The sequence below is a fragment of the Mus musculus genome, chromosome 14 (genome assembly GCF_000001635.26).
Source record: "Mus musculus strain C57BL/6J chromosome 14, GRCm38.p6 C57BL/6J".
NCBI lineage: Eukaryota > Metazoa > Chordata > Mammalia > Rodentia > Muridae > Mus > Mus musculus.
Genome location: NC_000080.6, coordinates 98,860,372 through 98,878,547, shown reverse-complemented (window position 1 = coordinate 98,878,547; position 18,176 = coordinate 98,860,372). Strand labels below are relative to the sequence as shown.

The window sequence follows — 18,176 nt, the reverse complement described above, 5'->3', positions numbered from 1 at the left end:
CTATTCAGGAAAAAAAAAAAAGGTATTCAGTGGTTTTGAACATTTGGCTTATCAAGATTTAAAATTCTGTGCGTTAGAGGTCACTCAGGTACTTCACAGGATAGAGTGTGTGGTCTGGGTCCAGACAGTTGGACAATTTATCTAAAATCATATCTGTTGCTTCACTGAAAAATATTTATCAAGCAGTTACTTAAAAGTTTTCTAACTGCTTTATAAATATTAATATAACCTCAACAATAATTATACAATATAGGTCCAGCCTGTACTAGCTCTGTTTAACTGATGAGGAAAATGAGGAATAATCAAGTTGAACACAAAAGCCACATAGCTGCCGAATGATAGTTCTCGAACTGGAGTTGGCATCTGTTTGAGACTTTGTCCTTGGCAAAGCTGCACAGTGCCTGGAACAGAAAGCCAGGGTTGCTGGTTTATGTCTAGATTAGTTCTAGCACGTGGGAAAATAAGTTCACATTGTGAAAAAGGAAGAAGGCACACTGTATTTGATACTGAGAAATAATTTTATATGTTTTGGAAAAAAATAGTGAGTATTTCTCATTGAGAAGCAACTGCTCTAAACAATGGTTCTCTCCAGCTGTTTACTGTGGGACTGTCTTATTGATGATGGCCTTTGCACCCAATACCTGCTGATCTTCCATAATGCTAATATACATCCCATGGCTGACACTTGCTAGACTGTCATTGCAAGCATAAATGTTAGACACACGGACATTTGATTTTGGCTCATCTTTTACTTTGAATAAAGAGATCTAAAAATCAATCCTTCTAGCCTTGTTTCATTTTTCCATGAATATAGGTCAAATATTTCAGGGCAAGGACAGTATAAAAGTAATCTATGATGTCAAGGCAAATATATCAGGCAAGCAATTTTAAAAGTCCTGATTTAAATATGATATAAAACCTTGTGTGTTTTGTTATCATCTTGTAATGAACCTTTGAAATTTAGCATTGTTCCTAAAAATAGCTTTAATTGTGTGTGTGTGTGCATGTGTGTGTCTGTATAATTTATTTCTATTACAATTGATGGATTAGTCAAAAGAATCCAGTGTGCCTAAATTTGCTTAACATTTACTGTGTGACTTTGGGCAAAAAAATCTTTTGTTTAAAAAATCTTTTGTTTCCTCATCTATACAGAGTACTCATTGCCTTAAGCCATTGGACTGGGAGAGTTGGATAACATAGCCTGTAGTCTATTTTATTAGTGGAAGGTATACTTTAATGGCAAAGTGTCATCAAGTTCTATCAGTTTGATCATGAATGATCAGACATGTATGGGACAAGATGTAGTAGTGAGCCACTCAACAGACTAAGGTGTACATGATTGGATTCTAGTTCAGTCTGGTCACCACAGTCACTGTGTGAGCCAGGATAAATATCTGGGATACAGCATCTTGTGCAACTTAAATAGAACAGGAAAATTCTGAAACCCTTCCTAGTCCTGGATTTCTCCAATCGACCACAGCCTGTGCTACATGGCCTCCAGTGATCTGGGTACCAGTTTCAGAGCTGTTTGACCCAGGTTATGCTATAGATGAGGGTCATGTCCCTTTGTTAGCAGGTCCTTTTTACCGTTGAAAGAAAGAAATTAGAACCCCTGCTCCAAGAGCCTCATTTAAATTTGGAATTAAAGATACCTTTTCATTGATTTGTTTCTTTTCTTCACTTTTGGGATGAATTATTGTTATTGGATAGTAAAATCAACTCTGCTTTTTAGGTTCTCCATGTTTAGTCTAGTCTCCCCTTGAGAATCTAAGCCTTTGTAATCATCTCTGAATTTTCTCTGAACTTTCTGAACATAGGGTTTAACATTTAGCCATCTTAGTTTTTCTTTTCTTTTTTTTTCCCAAGTCTAGTGTACTCAGAGCAAAAATGCCAAACATCACAACTGTTACTCAACAGTGAGTTTGATCTTTTCTTCTAAATGTTTATCAGACTCCCAGTGGACATGGCTTATAGAGCACACCTAAACTTAAAAGTTTGAGGTCTTAGACAGATGGCTTTGGTTCTTTTTCCTCCCATTTCTTTCTTCATAGAAATCCGTGTTCTCACATGAAATGAGCTGAACTTTGTCACTTGTATATGTCCGGCTAAATCTTTGCTATAAATAGCTCAATCTCAGCTGTTCATCATTGTCAGGAAATGAGCTCTTTGCGTAAGTAAATTTCCTGATGACATTATCTTTTCAAGGGTAGAGACTTTACATTTATTTTACGTTGACGTCTTTTAAACTTATGTGTGGCACTGTATTTACTTTGCAGCCATGTCAGGCTAGCATCTTTAACAACCCTTGGTGGGGGATTTACTTAAGTGGGGAAGAACCCGAGAAGGAGGAACATGGGACATGAAGCTACCATAGCTCTTTGAAATACCTTTACAACACAACTCGTTTGACATCCTTACTACATATACTTAATAAGCTCACACAATCCCCATTAAGAGAATATCAATGTAGCCTGGTTTTGCTGGAGATCATATAGATTCCAGGTTTTAAAAAAAAAAACCAACAAAATCTTGTTAACTATCATTATTAGAAGGATTCTCTTATAACGGTGGCATGATCAGAGAGGAACTACTCCGTTCCTTCACTCAGCAAGCGGATAGTTATCCCTTGACCTTTCCTGATCTTCTGTGGTCATGACAAGCCTGTGTCTACAATATGGAGCTAAGACATGGCTGCATACAGATTGGGCTACTAGGATTTGCCTTCTAGGAGAAGAAAAGCCCTATCTTAATGTGCCTTTGGGTCATCTGCTTTCTTCTCATAAGAAAGTGCGGTTAAGTGTCTGCAGCTGCAGGACCTCTTGGGCTGACTTTCTCCCAATGTAATTAACGAATCAAAGGCAAGACCTGTCTCTCCCAGGTGTTTTCTGCCCTCAAAATCACCTTCCTGCTTACTCTCTTCTGTGTCCTTTGGCATACCTTTGAGATAAACAAAGCCTCCTGTATTCCGGAATCCAGCTGAGCAGACTGGAGTCTCCTCACCCTCTTTTCTCTGCCTTGAGCAGGGTGAACTTGTGACAGTAAAGAGACACTGAACCTCCTCTGTCCTGTGGAGATTGTACTTGCCCTGTGACAGACATAGAACTAGAAGCCCAGGAACTTTCAGGTTTAATAAACATGCTGGGTGATTTCTCTAATTAGGCCCACACTGAAAAAGCTATGTGTACAGCCTTTGAAGGCAAGTCAATGGAGTTTTAAAATTTTTTGACATGTTAAAAACCAAGCAAGCAAGCGAGCATGCAGGCAGGCAATATGGGTGAAGTGTCATTAGGACTCAGGGAAGGATCTAGAAGTTCTGAATTTCAGTGTCTGTTTACTAAGCACCTAAGATGAGCCTTTTAGCTTCTAAGTGTCTTAAATGTGAAACAAAGAAGTCGAAACAGACCTATCCCTTGCTCAGTTATATAGTCATTTCGCAATGACTGCCAAGAGTCTACCCCATGTAAAATGTTTCAATCTCTGAAAAAACTGGAGAGAAGGGTCACTTCCTAGTGACTCTCTGTGCTTATCCGTGGCTTGCTGCATAGGGTCCAGTGAATCTACCTAGTGCCATCAGTACCTGGTGGAAGAATGGAACAAAGCATTCATTCTCTTATCACATTGTTATTACAGCATACCTTTTCTTTTGAAGTCTGATCTTTATATACTAAGTTAGATAATGGTTTTCAGAATGAAACGAGTTGAGAGAAACTCCATACCAGATAAATATGTTGTAAATTAAAGATAGATTTGTTTAATTGGTTTTACTCGAAAGTCAAGTCATGGGATATCTTATGTGTGGAATAAATATTTTTTTCAGGTGAGGCAAAAAGCCCTCCCTGCCCCCCCCCCAAGAACAGTGTGTGTGTTGTGGTTTCAACAAGACCTGTCCTTAGCTAGCTCCAATGCTAACTGCCAGTGCTATTTTAGGAAGTTCTGGAAACTTTAGGAAGTGCCACCTCGTTGAAGGAAAGAGATGGAAGTGTAGCCTGACCCAGTCTCCTCTTTTCCTCTCTGCTTCCTGTCCTCAACACCATGGGTGTTCTGCCCACTCATGAGGCCAGGAAAGCATAGACTCAACTGTAAGAAGCAGTGAACTAGTTAATTCTTTCTCCCTGCTTTAGGTTCTTCTGTAAGGTATTTGGTTAGAGCTATACAAAATGAGTGATCCAGCATTGTCTTAAGTGGTCATGATGGATGGGTATTGGGTTGTCTCTCTCACTTGAGCATTTGGTGTTTATTCCTCAATTGACCTGAACTCAATCTCACCAAAAGTTTGAATCATGTTGTCTTTAGTGCATAAAGCACAGCAGAATCACATTGAGGGGCTCCTTGTGTCTGGTTTTTCTTTGATGTTTTCTTGGGTTATAATACAGATGCTTTGAGACATTTCGCTACTTTTGGGGTCGTATGAATTCACGCATCTTGTTTAAAGCAGTTTAAAGACTTTCAAGTTGAAAAGTTCTTAGGATAAGAAGGTAGCACTTTGTCTGTAGCTTTTTCTAAATTATATTTGGTTCTGGGTTTATTGATAGTTTGTGAGAAACTTTAAACTCATGACACAGTAACTATAAAACACAGTGGTCATAGTGTCTCCTTCCTACAAAGTACTGTCTGTAAGCTTAAGAAGATAATTTAAAATCAAAATTTAAAATGGAAAATTTAAATTAAGATTTAAAATTATGGTAGCCGGGGTTAGAGCTTGTGCTGCAGGTTAATTGTCTCTTGTTGGGGGTACTGGTTTACTCTTAACCTTTTAGTCACGAGTTGTTATTTCAGTTACTGAAGACAAAGAAAAGGAAAAACGTGGAAGTTGTGCCATAGATAGCAAAAGAGGAAGTGGGAGGACGAGGAAGTGTTGTGCTGTCTTTGACAATGACAAATGTACTCTCTAAAAATAAAGGAGGGAAAACTATCCAACACTGAGAGGTTCGTCTTTGAATGTTCTGGACGAGACGATCCTTACTCAAGTCTAGAGGCGAGAGGAAGCACCTGTTGTGGACAGTTCCACTCCTGAGGCTGTGGGTGCACTGTAGTCCTGCAGTCGGTCATGTGGCACCTGTAGTAACCTACTACGTTAAGGAGGAAATCATTATTTAAAGAAGATTCTCTTGTCCAAGTCACTTGGCATCTCTCTTAATTTCTCACCAACTGAAAAGATAATAGCATACACACCACAGAGCATGGCTGTTGGAATGAAATGGCTCGTCAAGGGAGAACAGTTTTGTCCAATCCTGGAACAGGGTAGGTGGTAAAATCATTTTCCTCTGGACTATAGCTGCATACTATCACAGAACCTGTAAGGACATCTATCTTTACCATAGAAAATAAGGTTTGAATTTACAGGTTATTTAGACTTAAAATGTGTCTTGTTAGAAGAACCAAAGAAATATGGTTGAAAATATGTTGGGTGTACCTCTGGCAATACAGGAGTTATGTCAACAGATCTTTGGCAGGCTCGGATTAGAGGTGCTCAGATGCTAGCCCACGGAATGATTTGAGGTTCCCACCTATGGAAATGAAAATGCATAAATGTCATAACTCTTCATGTGTGTCGCTGGGCAGGCAACTCCTGTTCCATCCCTCACTCTGCCACCCGGGATCTGATGTGGTGTCACCGACCCAATTATCTAATCTTTGTGTGGATGCGTCCTCTTCCAGTGTGTTTTTCCTCTTGGAGAAGTGACCCACCTTGCACTGGCTGGTCCTAGGATTCATATCAGATTTCGAGGACCGCAAGATTTGATTCCTCCCTTCTTTCCAGTATTTTATGATGATTTGACACTGCTGAGAAACACCCAGGCACCTGTCGTTTTATTACAGATGCTACTGTGTCGCGGTAGCTCTTTGGAGGTAGTACAGCAATATAATAATCTTTTTGCCTTCTTAGTGTCTCCATTTTTAATATGTTTTGGTTCCTATGATGCATCTATATAATAAGACTTCAATAGAAATAATTGAAGAACAAAGTCAAGAAGATGAATTAGCATCTTGTTCTAATATCTGTCACCTTATGACCTTTTGTATTTATAATTTTTGGTAATTTATAACTCAATTTATTTGCACTTTGACCTCTTTGTCTATCATAGCAATAGCCAAAATTATATTTGCCATATTTTGGTTGGATCTTAATTCATATCTCTGTTCTATTGTATATGTGTCAGTGTCATAACTTTTCTATCAAGAATATTCCTATCAATGGTGATGGAAAATAACATTTACAAAATGCCTGCTACTTTGTACGAATGCTTTTCTTTGGTCTTCACAGTAGCCTGATGTTCTCATCTCTATTTCACAGCTGAGAATATGGTGACCCACAGAGGTCCAAGTACCCCACAATTGGGAAGTGGCAGAGCCAGCAGTAAGCCGAGCTCTGGAGAGCGTGGCTGTGCTCTTTCCAGCGTATCAAGTGGCTCTCTGATGACAAGATCTGTGTGGTATTTGAAAGGAACATTAGCAGGGATATGCTTAAGCTTGGCAATGCCTTCTTAATGAATGCAACTCCCCACATGTGTTCTCTGGTATTTGCAGGTTGCAGACTGGAGAAGGTATCTCTGAGTAAGTAAGGTCTATAAAACCCAAATACATATAACAACTTTACTACTCTCCCATACATAATACCCCATACCCCACAACCAGTGCAGGACATTGGTATTCATAGGGTGCAGAGAGAATGCAGGGTCTCTTATTTATATAGGAGATTTGAATGAATTTTGTTATTGATTGGCCAAAGTTAACTCACAAGGAAGAGAACTGTGGATGCCTTTTCACATTCTTGACCCATTTTTATTTTTAATCTGTGGGGGTATTTATTATTATATATTAACTATACACAATAGTAGGTTTAGTATGAGACTGTCATACATATTTTAATCCCATTTGCATCTTCCCTTACTGTCTTCTGTTTGCCTTCCTGCCCTGACAGTCCTAGCCAGGCGAGCAGGCAAGGAAGCCCGAGTCACTTTAGAGTGTTCAAAGGAGAGATGGCCTGGGTTTCACCTGAGCCACTTTAGAGTGTACAAAGGAGAGATGGCCTGGGATTCACCAGCATCCAGACCCAATGTGCAGCTTCTTTTGCTGGACGCATGTCTAATCTTGCTGTTCTCTTTCTCTCTTTTCTAGTTCTTACTTTTGTCATCTGTGAAAGCAGCATCATAGGCATTCTGCAGAACTCTCGCGCGATCTGACGGAGGCTGCTAGGTAAGTCAGGGTCCACGGTATAGGTCTCCATCAGGGTGTTCCATTAGCATTCCCTCCATGTGTTCAGTTTACATCAGTTCCACGGGGGCTGGAACAATAAAAGATGGTTTTATGGAAGCCTTCTAACTGCAGCTGTCTCACTGCATCTGTAGTTTCACTTTTCATCCACAGGATGTATGCAGCATAGAAGGTAGACTGCTTGTCTTTGTTTTGGGGATGCAAGATCACATTCACAAAGCTTTCAAGGTAGCCTAGTGTTATAGTAGCTCTATTTAGCCACTGTTATTATTAATTTCTTCAGTGCCTAATTGATAACTAAAACCTTATCTTGCTTCCGTCTATACCAAGCATATCACTGGTCACTCTTTGACATTTGATACTCCTGCTGAGGATCAAGAACCCAGTGGCCAGGAGAAGGATTTTAGGTGGCATCAGAGTCTCATTTTTGTTTACTCTGAGATTTTAGAATACTTTCAACCACACTAACAAACCATATTATTTATAATGTCGTTTCCTTTTAAACAACACATCTGTCAATTGATGAAAACAGATAAGGTGGATATTTGCTGGTGACACCAATCCCCACTGCAGGCGCAGGAGTCACAGAGCCAACCTGCTTAGTAAGAGATTCCTTAAGAGCTTAAAGTCTAAAGGCAGGTAAAACAGAAGAGCCCGGGAAAGAGGAGAAAGGGCACAGAAAGCTCTGCGATGACAAAGCCAGGGAAGAGAGGCAACCTCAGTGGTTTAAACGCAAGGTCATCTCAGAAGACAAGCTTGAATTTGGCATCGAGGGGGACACATTCTGTCATGGGAGAAACACTGTCCCTGAAGCACAGAGGCTGAAGCTAATAAGGGAGATAGCAAAGAGAGACTTTTGAAGGAATTTTCAGGAGATAGGAAAGGATAAAATGGCATGGGGAAAGAGAGAAAAGAGAGAGGAGAGGGGAAATCTAGAGAGATGAGAGAAGGGAAGAGAAAGGATTGAGCGAGGGAAGAAGAGAGAAGAGGGAGAAGGAGAGGGAGGAAGGGAGGTAGGAGGGAGGGAGGGGGGAAGAGAGAGAGAAAGAGAAAGAGAAAGAGAAAGAGAAAGAGAAAGAGAGAGACAGAATCACAGACACACAATGCATAAACAGAGAGAGGCAGAGAAAGACAGAGAGAATAATCCGTTCACCTAAACTGACTGTGCTTCCTCCACTGTCTTCCCCTCTCGATGCACTTCCTGTGCATCTGGTCAGATCCTGCACATCGAGGCCACCACAGTCTTATCAGGAGAAGTCAATAAAAGCTTGGGCTATGGACTTGCTGTCCTCTGTGCACGCCTCCTCAGAGACCTCTGTTGGCCAGTTAGGTGACTCTGTTATGTAGATCTTAAGTCATTTCAATAAAGGTGTCTGACATGTGTGCATGTGTGTGCGTGTTTGCATGTGTGCGCTGCCTCTTCAGTGGTTGCATGAACAAAGAAGCCGAGCCTGGAAGGAAGGAGTCCTGTGAGAGAGATGGTCTGGACGAAATGTCTAGCACCTATAGAGAGTGTTGAGTCAGGCTGAAGGCAAAAACCCAGCTGTGACTGGCCACGACACCTACCTCCTTAGGAGGGTTAAGTGCACTTAGTCAGAAATGGAGAGGTTTTAAGGGACACTTTCATGGGAAATGTGCTAAAATAGGATAAAAAATTATCCAAAACAAAAGACAGTAACTTATGTCTAGTCTTTCAAGCAGGGAAAATAATGGGGAAAGCAAAATCTTGGTCCCAGTGGCTGGGAAGGGACAGAGCTCAGTGGTGGGAGGAGGGGTGCTGGACTTGGGGCCGGTTGGGTGGTCTTCTGGGTAATATTCTATTTTTGCCCGTGTCCTGTTCTTGGATCTACCCCAGAAACATGCTGGCTTTCTTTTCTTCCATTCTCTTTTTCCTTGTGTGTGTGTGTGTGTGTGTGTGTGTGTACATGTGTTAAGTAGCCTTCTCCCCTTTCGTAATTTTCTTTTAAAAACTTGTTTCATAAAGACTTTTAGGAGTGATCCTCCCTTACAGAAAAAACAAAACAAAACAAAACAAAACAAAAAAACCATGTCAGATAAAAGAGAAGCCTCCAGCTTCATTTAACATTTAACAAGCAGCCGCACAGCTCACAGCCTGGAGAGTCTACCTCCAAGCGACTCAGTGTTTGCTGAGAACACACCACGTGCTTTAGAAGGGGAGAACTTATCTTTCTCCATATATTTATTTGTATGTACATTTTCACCTTGGAGTCTTCACCATTAAGCTCAGTGTCAGTTTAAAATAATAATAATAATAATAATAATAATAATAATAATAATAATAATAATAATAACAACATTTAATAATAATAGAAAGTAAGTCTTTCCCTTTCAGGTCATATTGACACCTGTCCTCTCTCTCTCTCTCTCTCTGTCTCTCTCTCTCTCTCTCTGCACATGCATGTGCACATGCACATGTATGTGAGTGTTCCATATATATATATACACACTGGAATGCTAACTGATTTGATCTGCCTGCTAGCACTGATGCTGTGCGTTCGTGAGGGCACTGTTCCTGTCAAAGCCAGAAGACATCGTTTTTATCTCTGTCCTCCCTACCTCTGGCTCTGAAATATTTCAGCCTCCTTCCCCCATGGTTTCTGAATCTTCAGGAAGGTGTGTGTTATGAAATTCCCAATTGTGGCTGTACCTTCCACAGACACTCATTTTATATACTTTGATGATTTGTGAGTTTCTTTATTAACCATTGTTTAATGCACAAAAACTTCTGTGGTGAGGTCTGAGAGCTGTTTTGATCTCTGGGTAGAGAAACACAAATTCAAAAGCCCTATGTTCATTTTGTAAAATAATAGTATTAGGAACACCCCGGAGCCTATGGGTGCCCCATAGAGTCTTCATCAGATTTGCTGTACCAGGCCTGCCTGCCTGTCCTTTTGTTGATGGGGCCTTTCTCAAAGCAGAAACTGGTTGATTATCCCCATAACATCTGAGCCACTATTGCACAAATGGGCATTATCTTGTCATTCTGTTCATTATGGTGGCTCATGGTTTCACAACTAGGTAAGAGAATGACACTGTTCTTTTTATGAAATTAATTAAATTAATAGAAGTTGTTAAGGATTAGGAACTGTTAAAGATTAGGAGCCAGATGAAGCATCTGGTAATTTTTTGTCTGTCTGTCTGTCTGTCTGTCTGCCTGTCTCTCTCTGTGTGTGTGTGTGTGTGTGTGTGTGCATGTGTGATGAAGGGAAAACAACCTGAGTGTACTGGTCATTATTTCCTTTCTCCCTCTCTCTTCTTCCTTCCTTCCTTCCTTCCTTCCTTCCTTCCTTCCTTCCTTCCTTCCTTCCTTCCTTCCTCCCTCCCTCCCTCCCTCCCTCCCTCCCTCCCTCTCTCTCTCTCTCTCTCTCTCTCTCTCTCTTTCTTTCTTTCTTTCTTTCTTTCTTTCTTTCTTTCTTTCTTTCTTTCTTTCTTTCTTTCTCTCTTTCCCTCCCTCCCTCCCTCTCTCTCTCTCTCTCTCTCTCTCTCTCTCTTTCTTTCTTTCTTTCTTTCTTTCTTTCTTTCTTTCTTTCTTTCTTTCTTTCTTTCTTTCTTTCTTTCTTTCTCTTTCTTTCAGCAGAGGTTGGTTATTTTAGTGGTCTGGGCCTTCACAGTGTCACTGGCCACTAGGCCCCTAAAGTCTTCCTGCCACTCTTCCCTAGTCTTTGGATTGCAAGCAGAGGCCACAGTGCCTGGATTTTCGTTTTTTGTGTGAGTGCTGGAGATGGATCTCTGGTCCTCATGCTCACAAGGCCAGCCCTTTACTGACAGAGCTGTGTTTCCTGGCCGGTTCTGGCAAGTGTGAAAATGAGAGAGAGGTGAGGAGGACTTTGCAAAGAAGAAAACGGATGACTATTGGGAAGGAAACTAAGCTATCCCTCACACTCCGAACCATCTACTCCCTGAATGGGCCCCTGCCTGGATCTTCTGACGGCCACGTCACCTCTTCCCCCCCCCCCTGCCCCCCTTCCTTGCTACATATATAAACTCAGGCATCCTCTCTGCAATACACATGCAAAATGACTTCTTCCCTAAAACAAAGCCTTTGGGTAAATAATGTGTAAGCTCTTTCCTCCCTTAAAGCATTGTGTTGGGGAAAAAAATCCCACATAAATTGATTGTATAGATAGCCTGATTGTAAAGTAAGATTAATATGAAAACACAAGGAGTCTGCAATAAAGGCTCCTGACTTAAATCACTCACAATTGTGTACAAGCATTCTTATTTAGCAACAGTCCCAAGGCTGAGATTAAAGCTCTTTGGTAGGTTACTTCAAGGCCTTTTTATTGCTAAATCTTATTATGTCTCTAAAATGTAGAAATTAATCACCTGTCATCAAAGCTGCAGTGGATTATTGACTTCTAAATGTCTCTACAAATTGATTCATGACAGAATGAAACAGGAGACTGAACTAGCATTGAAATTCTTTTGCATGTGATAAAAAAGGTCTATTAAAAGCGTTTCAACAAATGCTGTCTATTAGGCAATCATCACAAAGTACTTTCCTATCAAAATGAGGTGCTCGGGAATGCTTTTGAGGAGGTATATATTTTTTTCCAGCACTGATGTGGTAACATGAAATTATCCTGAAACCCCAGGAAGCTGATTTGGAAATCCATTTAATTCTTATATTATAGAGCACACATTTTTTTTCAAGTATGCACAGAATATAAAGAAGACAAGATAAAGATTTACTTTGCATGTTCATCCGTGTGTGCCTGCGAGTGCGTGTGTCTGTGTGCGAGTGCGAGTGTGTGTGCGAGTGTGTGTGTGTGTACACCCATGTGCATGATTTCTTGTGTATAACAGACTCTAAAGACTACTTAGGTGAAAAAGTTTGAACTGCACTTATCCACAATGGAGGAATTACAATAAATGTTTTAATAAAGATTGCTCATATTATCTCACTTCATTCTTTTGACTGTGTTCTGATTTCTTATTTATGTTACTCCAAGTTAGTGGCTTTCAATTTTCCTACCACCTTTGCCCTGCTATGAAAATGAGGCAATATTTGGAGATAATTATGTCTGTTTAGCTGGTATTTGTGGAATCCGGTGAAGAGAAACCAAGGATACCTTTAAATACTCTAAGACAAAGAGTCACACAGTCCAAATTATCAATAGGGCAAGGGGTAAGACAACTCTATCAAGTACAACATAGCATCAGTATGAAGAACTTTGGGAGTGGGGACTGAAAGGGGGGCAACTTTTGGGATGTAAATAAATAAAATAATTAATTCAAAAAGAAAGCTGCATCATATAAAGACAAATTATTTGAATTAGGACCATGGGAACTAAAGTAAGTAGACTCCAGAAAATGTTTCTTTGTTTAGGTTGTTTGTTTGTTTATTTGTGTACTAGTGTGAGTGTGTTTATATGTGGGCATAGGGATAATATGGAGATGTGTGGAGTTCAGAGATGGTTCTCTGCTGAATATCACTCTCTTCTTCTACCATGTGGATCCCTGGGGCTTGAACTTAGGGCTTCACTCACTGAACCATTTCTTTGGACAGAAACCTTTTTATTGGATCAAGTTTCCTTTATTGTTTTAGTCCTCTACTTTCTTCTTCTTTCTACCATTCAACTCTCAGAGATAGTTTGGTTTTATTCCAGAGTTTTCTCATGGGGCCTCCCGTGCCCCATGACTTGCTCTGTGGGCATTCTGCACCTTGAGCATCCCCCCGTGACTGGTCTGAGTCTTTATCTGTATCGCTCTGTAGATGATCTCAGAGATCCGTGTAAGGAATCCCAATGAAGCTAATGCCTGATCAAAGTGCATTTTGATTTTCAGATAGCACCCAGGACAGCAATGGCTAAGTCTGCTAAGCAGAAGATGAAGCAAAGCAAGGCAGAAAACTTTTATTTTGAGTTTCTGTCCCGGAAAGATGACTCAACCCATTTAGGCAAGAAAATTTAAAACCTTTAAACCTTTGACCAAATAATCAGTGTCAATTGTTATTTTTATATAATGTTGGTTCTGATAACATCTAAGTTAAACAAACAATCAATAGTGAGACCAACCATTGCCCATAGTGGATTGTAAGTTCCTCAGTATCAACAATAATTTGTTTGTTTGTTTTCTAGACAGGGTTTCTTTGTATAACCCTGGCTGTCCTGGAACTCACTTTGTAGACCAGACTGGCCATGAACTCAGAAATCCGCCTGCCTCTGCCTCCTGAGTGCTGGGATTAAAGGCGTGCGCCACCCCGTCCGGCGTGATTTTTTTTTTTTTTTTTATTTTTGTGAGTAGACCTCGGAATTTATGAGCGAATTGTATTCAAGTCGAGCTTAAAGGGAAACACATGAATTCAAATATCTTTTCTACAGACCACACTATGTGCACATTTTATACACAGGATAAGATACACACTTATACACACTGACAGGATGTAGGTAAACACGTGTTCCTTTGCTATGTCCTGGACACTATGACTCTGCTTGCTCTCTTGCCCTTCTTACCTACTGTTCCACTCAATTGTTAGCTCTCTAGAACTGTTTTAACTAATTTGAGACTTTATTATGAGCTCATATGACCCTGATCAGGAGCTATAAAACCTGCTTGTTGACTCTCTTTGATTTTGCTCTAGGCAATCGGCTTCTTCAAGATAGGGTTGTATCTTAATTAGGAACTTGGTATAGAGCAGAGTTGACCCATGACTGTCACTCTCCAAGTGACATGGAGTGCAGACAGCACTTTGCAGAAGACATTATTGGTGCCCCCAGTTCACCTTTGAGCTGCAACTGTTACCTCTCCTGAGTATAGATTGCAAGGTACAACGCAGTAGATGCACAAAAGAAAGTCAGAGTAAGGTCTCTAGGGACTGTCTAACAAACAGTTGTTGGATAACTTAGAACTGGATCTGTGGAGATTACTGTGAGATAGAGTTTTAAATGTTGTCCCTGAGTTTTGAGAGACGGGCAAGAGCCTCAGTCAGGCAGAATAGCTTCAGGTAGCGATTTCTCTGTGCTGTGTTGAGCACTTACAATTTTGTCATGATTATTCTATCCCCTTTTAAGTCTTCTACTGGGCAAGTGGGGCCATTAATCTTGAACTCCCAGGCTCTTGCAATCTGATGGCCACCAGCCATTGCGCTGTGTGGTTTTTCCCATTTCAACACTCTGAGGCCGTTTCTGGCACTTGTATAACATTTACAGAGAAATAGTTAAAATTTAACTGATATTTGGGGAAACCTCTTGTTAGCAAGGGTTGTTTATGCAAAAACTCTATCTCATAACGAATCTCCAGCCTTTTTGAAGACTAAGAACTTAAAAGCGAGCACTTGAGCTGAATTCATATGTCTCTGTCTTTGTTTTAGCTGATCTTGGCGAATACCTCACAAACAACCCGAGACGGAAATGAAGTTCCACTCGGAAGGCAGTCACAATTCAGCGATCTTATCCCAGGCATGCCTCCTCTTGGCGTCTATGCCACAGACTCTGGGAAGCAGTTTACACATTTACTCCTGTGCTTTTTAAGGAGCTTTTATGATCTGCCAAGTGGACAAATGTCAACAGGCTTTAAGGATCGGTTTACCAGGATTTCTGTCTCTTGTGAACAGATTACTGTAGCTTCGAATAAAGCACGCGTAAGCAAGCCCCAGGGTCTTGAAGGAAAATGCAGTACCCACCAGACTGGTTTGAGCAGGAGTTCTAGCACAGGTGCCTCCTGTCACCGTAATTCCTGAAAAGCTAACACTTTCCTGCCATTCAAATGTTATGGAAAGGTCCCCACAGCGCCTTTCTGTACTGCCTGTGTGCAGGCAGGTAAGAAGGGGGCTAGGTATTAGCACTCATGGGCTTGTGGCTCTTGTAGGTATAGTGGTTCCCATATGTTCCTGCTATGCTTTCTGGTGGACTTGTAAATGGCACTGATCCTGGAGACCTTGAACTTGTCAGTCTAGTCTCAGGACGGCATCAATTCTCCGAACCAAGTAGCAGAAGTGGAGTTATCAACGGCTAGTGGGAATTGGGCTGAACATCTCTGTAAAGCCTCTAGATTTCCAGCTTGCTCTTCTTTGTAAGAAGAAAAACAATGTCACATCATGACAAGTGTGTCATTTCGTTTCTATGTTGTGGAAGTCCGTGAGCTTCGAGTCTGGTCCTTCTTGATTTTACTCTTCAAGTGATGAGAGAGAAGATGGGCTCTCTTTCTTCTTCTGCCTTTTCTCACAACGATACTCCTGACTCAGCCACTAGAATAGGGACCAGACACCCATTCCTATTTGGAAGAATGGACAAAGAAGAAACCAAAGGGACTCAGGCTCACCCTGCCTCTGCCCAGAGCTACCATTAGAACTAGCAGGCAGATTGTCTCTGTGTCTGTTTATCAGCCCAGGACTATTGGGATTACCAGGCTAGTTCAACTATTTATTCTCTTCCCAGCATTGAGTGCTGGGTTAAAATGTGCCCAGAAACCCACAGCTCTCTATGTGGGTTCAGCTTCACCCATCTATGTAATGTAGCTTTGTGTCCATAATTACATCTTCTATGCTCTCGCTTTCTAATTTTAAAGAAATAACGCAATTTCTGTTTAGAAACAGAGTACAAATGTGAAAAGAGTCCCCTTCCTAAGTTTGTTAGAAAGGTGCATTTAGAAGCATACAAAAACCTCACCCAGAACCTAGAACACAGGCTTCCCACTCATAAAACCCCTGCAGGCTCCTTTCCCATCTGAGGGAACACAGGATAGCAGTTCCTGCCTGTGTGGGCCGCTGACAACTCCCACTGACTCTTTCAAAGCACATTCTAAACCCTGCTGGACTTGCCCCAGACATATGACATGGCTGATCAGGCTGAACTGTAGCTTTCAGCTCTGCCTTCAATCGGTTCCCCTGTGTAGACATTCTGTGTGATACCAACCCTCCACTTAAGGGAGAAAGAGGCTGTTTGGGCATGGGTATTATTTCCTTAAATGCAGAATAGAACGGCAGCAGCAGGATATTTCAGTGAAATATCTCCTTTGAACTGTCCTATTCATTTGCTCTTTTATGAATTCACAGCTAGGGGTTTCCAGCGGATCCATTTGATTGCTCTCATGTACAGAGTGTAGAGACAGCAAAGAGGGGATTCCTGTAGATTCTTAACTTATTAACAAAGGCTGCTATGACTGTGGCAAGCCCCCAAACTGACAGCCAGTTTCAGTCCTTTGTAGGGGTTAAGAGAGGTGGACAAGCTGGGAGAGAGGAGTAGGAAGTTTTAATAGAGACACCGAATCTGCAGAGCGAAGGATCAGGAAGCACTAGGGGGAAGAGAGGCATCACTCAGAGACTGGAAGACCTTGGCTCATCCTGCAGATCCCTGTTAGAGTGAATGCTCTGAGTTCTGAGAATCCGCTGCTTCTCTTATGCCCCGAGTCCAAGCTTCAGGATACCTCAGGCTTGGGGTGGTCAACTCTGTGCTTGTGAGCATACCTCATAACTTACTTTGTGGTTATTTTAATTTGTTAAAAGGCCACACATGACAATACTGATGCCTATACATCAGCAGGATTGTTTTGAGGTTGTCCCTTCTAAATGGAGGGCTGTAAAATAAACAATGCCCTTATCAACACTTGTTTTCAGTGGGAATCTCTAATAGGATATTCTTAATTTCACATGGTGGGGGATTTTGGAGATAGAAATGAAAAAACAACAAAAAAGCCTGGAGAGATGGCTCAGCAGTTAAGAGAACTGACTGCTCTTCTAGAGGTCCTGAGTTCTAATCCCAGTAACAACGTGGCAGCTCACAACCATCTGTAATGAGATCTGATGCCTTCTTATGGTGTGTCTGAAGACAGCTACATTGTACTCATACATTAAATAAATAATTCTTTAAAAAAATGAAAAAAATTGTGTGTGTTTATGTGTACATAACATAGAGGTTGACATAACATTAGATGTTTTCCATAATCTCTTCCAATTAATTTATTTTTAAATTTATTTTTTTATTTTTAAATGTGTGTGTTCACATGAGTGCAGGTGCCTATGGAGTGCAGGAGAGGGGAAGATACACTCAAGCTGCAATTCTAGGTAGTTATCAAGTATTCTATGAGTCTTGGGAGCCATACTATAGCTCCTCACTGTTGAGCCGTCTCCAGCCCCTTCTACTTATTCTCTTGAGACAGGCTCTCTCACTGAACCTGGAGATCTTCAATTTTGTTAGACTCACTGTCCAGCAAGTCCTAGAGATTCTCCTGGTTTTAATTCCCCAGTGCTGAGATTATAGGTGTATGCCACGGTGCCTGATTTTTTTTTTTAAATGTGGGTTCTGGAAGATCAAACTCAAGTTCTCAGGCTTGTACAACATCTACTTTACTGACTGAGATCTGCCCAACCCTAAATGGGGGAAATTTTAATGCTAAATGGGTAGTATTGTGAACTCACTAAAGGAGATGAGAGCAGTTGGCTTGAATGTTACCTCTGTGTGGTAAATAGAAAAGGCTTTGTCAGGCACGGAGCTGAGTGACCTCCACCCTAGCTTCCTTCTTAGGAATAAGTCTCTGGAGTTAACCCGGTCATCGAGTTACCAAGATGGAAACTTGGCTTTTCACTGCTTCTTTAGTGTCTGAGCTTGCCTTCAGTTGTAATCCAAGGCTGTTTTCCAGGCCTTTGCATCTGAATTTGAAAGGTCTTCTCTCAGAACAGCATATGGGGCTTCCACAGATGAGCTGATCCTTGACTCTTTGGGAAACCACCAGTGATCCTTGGGTCTTACTATAGTTCTTGCAACCTGCGGAAGGTGCGCGATGCTGGTTTTTCTATTTATTTACCCCAAAGCCATTTCCTATTAGAAGTTCCCTCTCCCATCTCCAAATCAAAGAGCAGAGTCTTTGATGAATGGTCAACAGCAGAAGTGACAGGCAGAGAGCAAAATGTGTAAATTCTCCAAATGCAACTCTTTGTTCTGCCTGCAGGACTTCCAGTGGGCTGTTTTATAGTTTGCTTTAATTTATCTAACTAATGACAT

The 18,176-nt window shown here is 41.1% G+C and overlaps 1 long non-coding RNA gene across 1 annotated transcript; it reads left to right on the top strand.

Annotated features, from left to right (window-relative positions):
- Nucleotides 1-5,250: 5,250 nt before the first annotated feature.
- On the top strand, nucleotides 5,251-16,892 carry Gm46478. Its single transcript, XR_001781409.1, has 3 exons — nucleotides 5,251-6,555; nucleotides 7,120-7,197; nucleotides 14,549-16,892. It is a non-coding gene; the product is annotated as a predicted gene, 46478 (long non-coding RNA).
- Nucleotides 16,893-18,176: the final 1,284 nt, after the last annotated feature.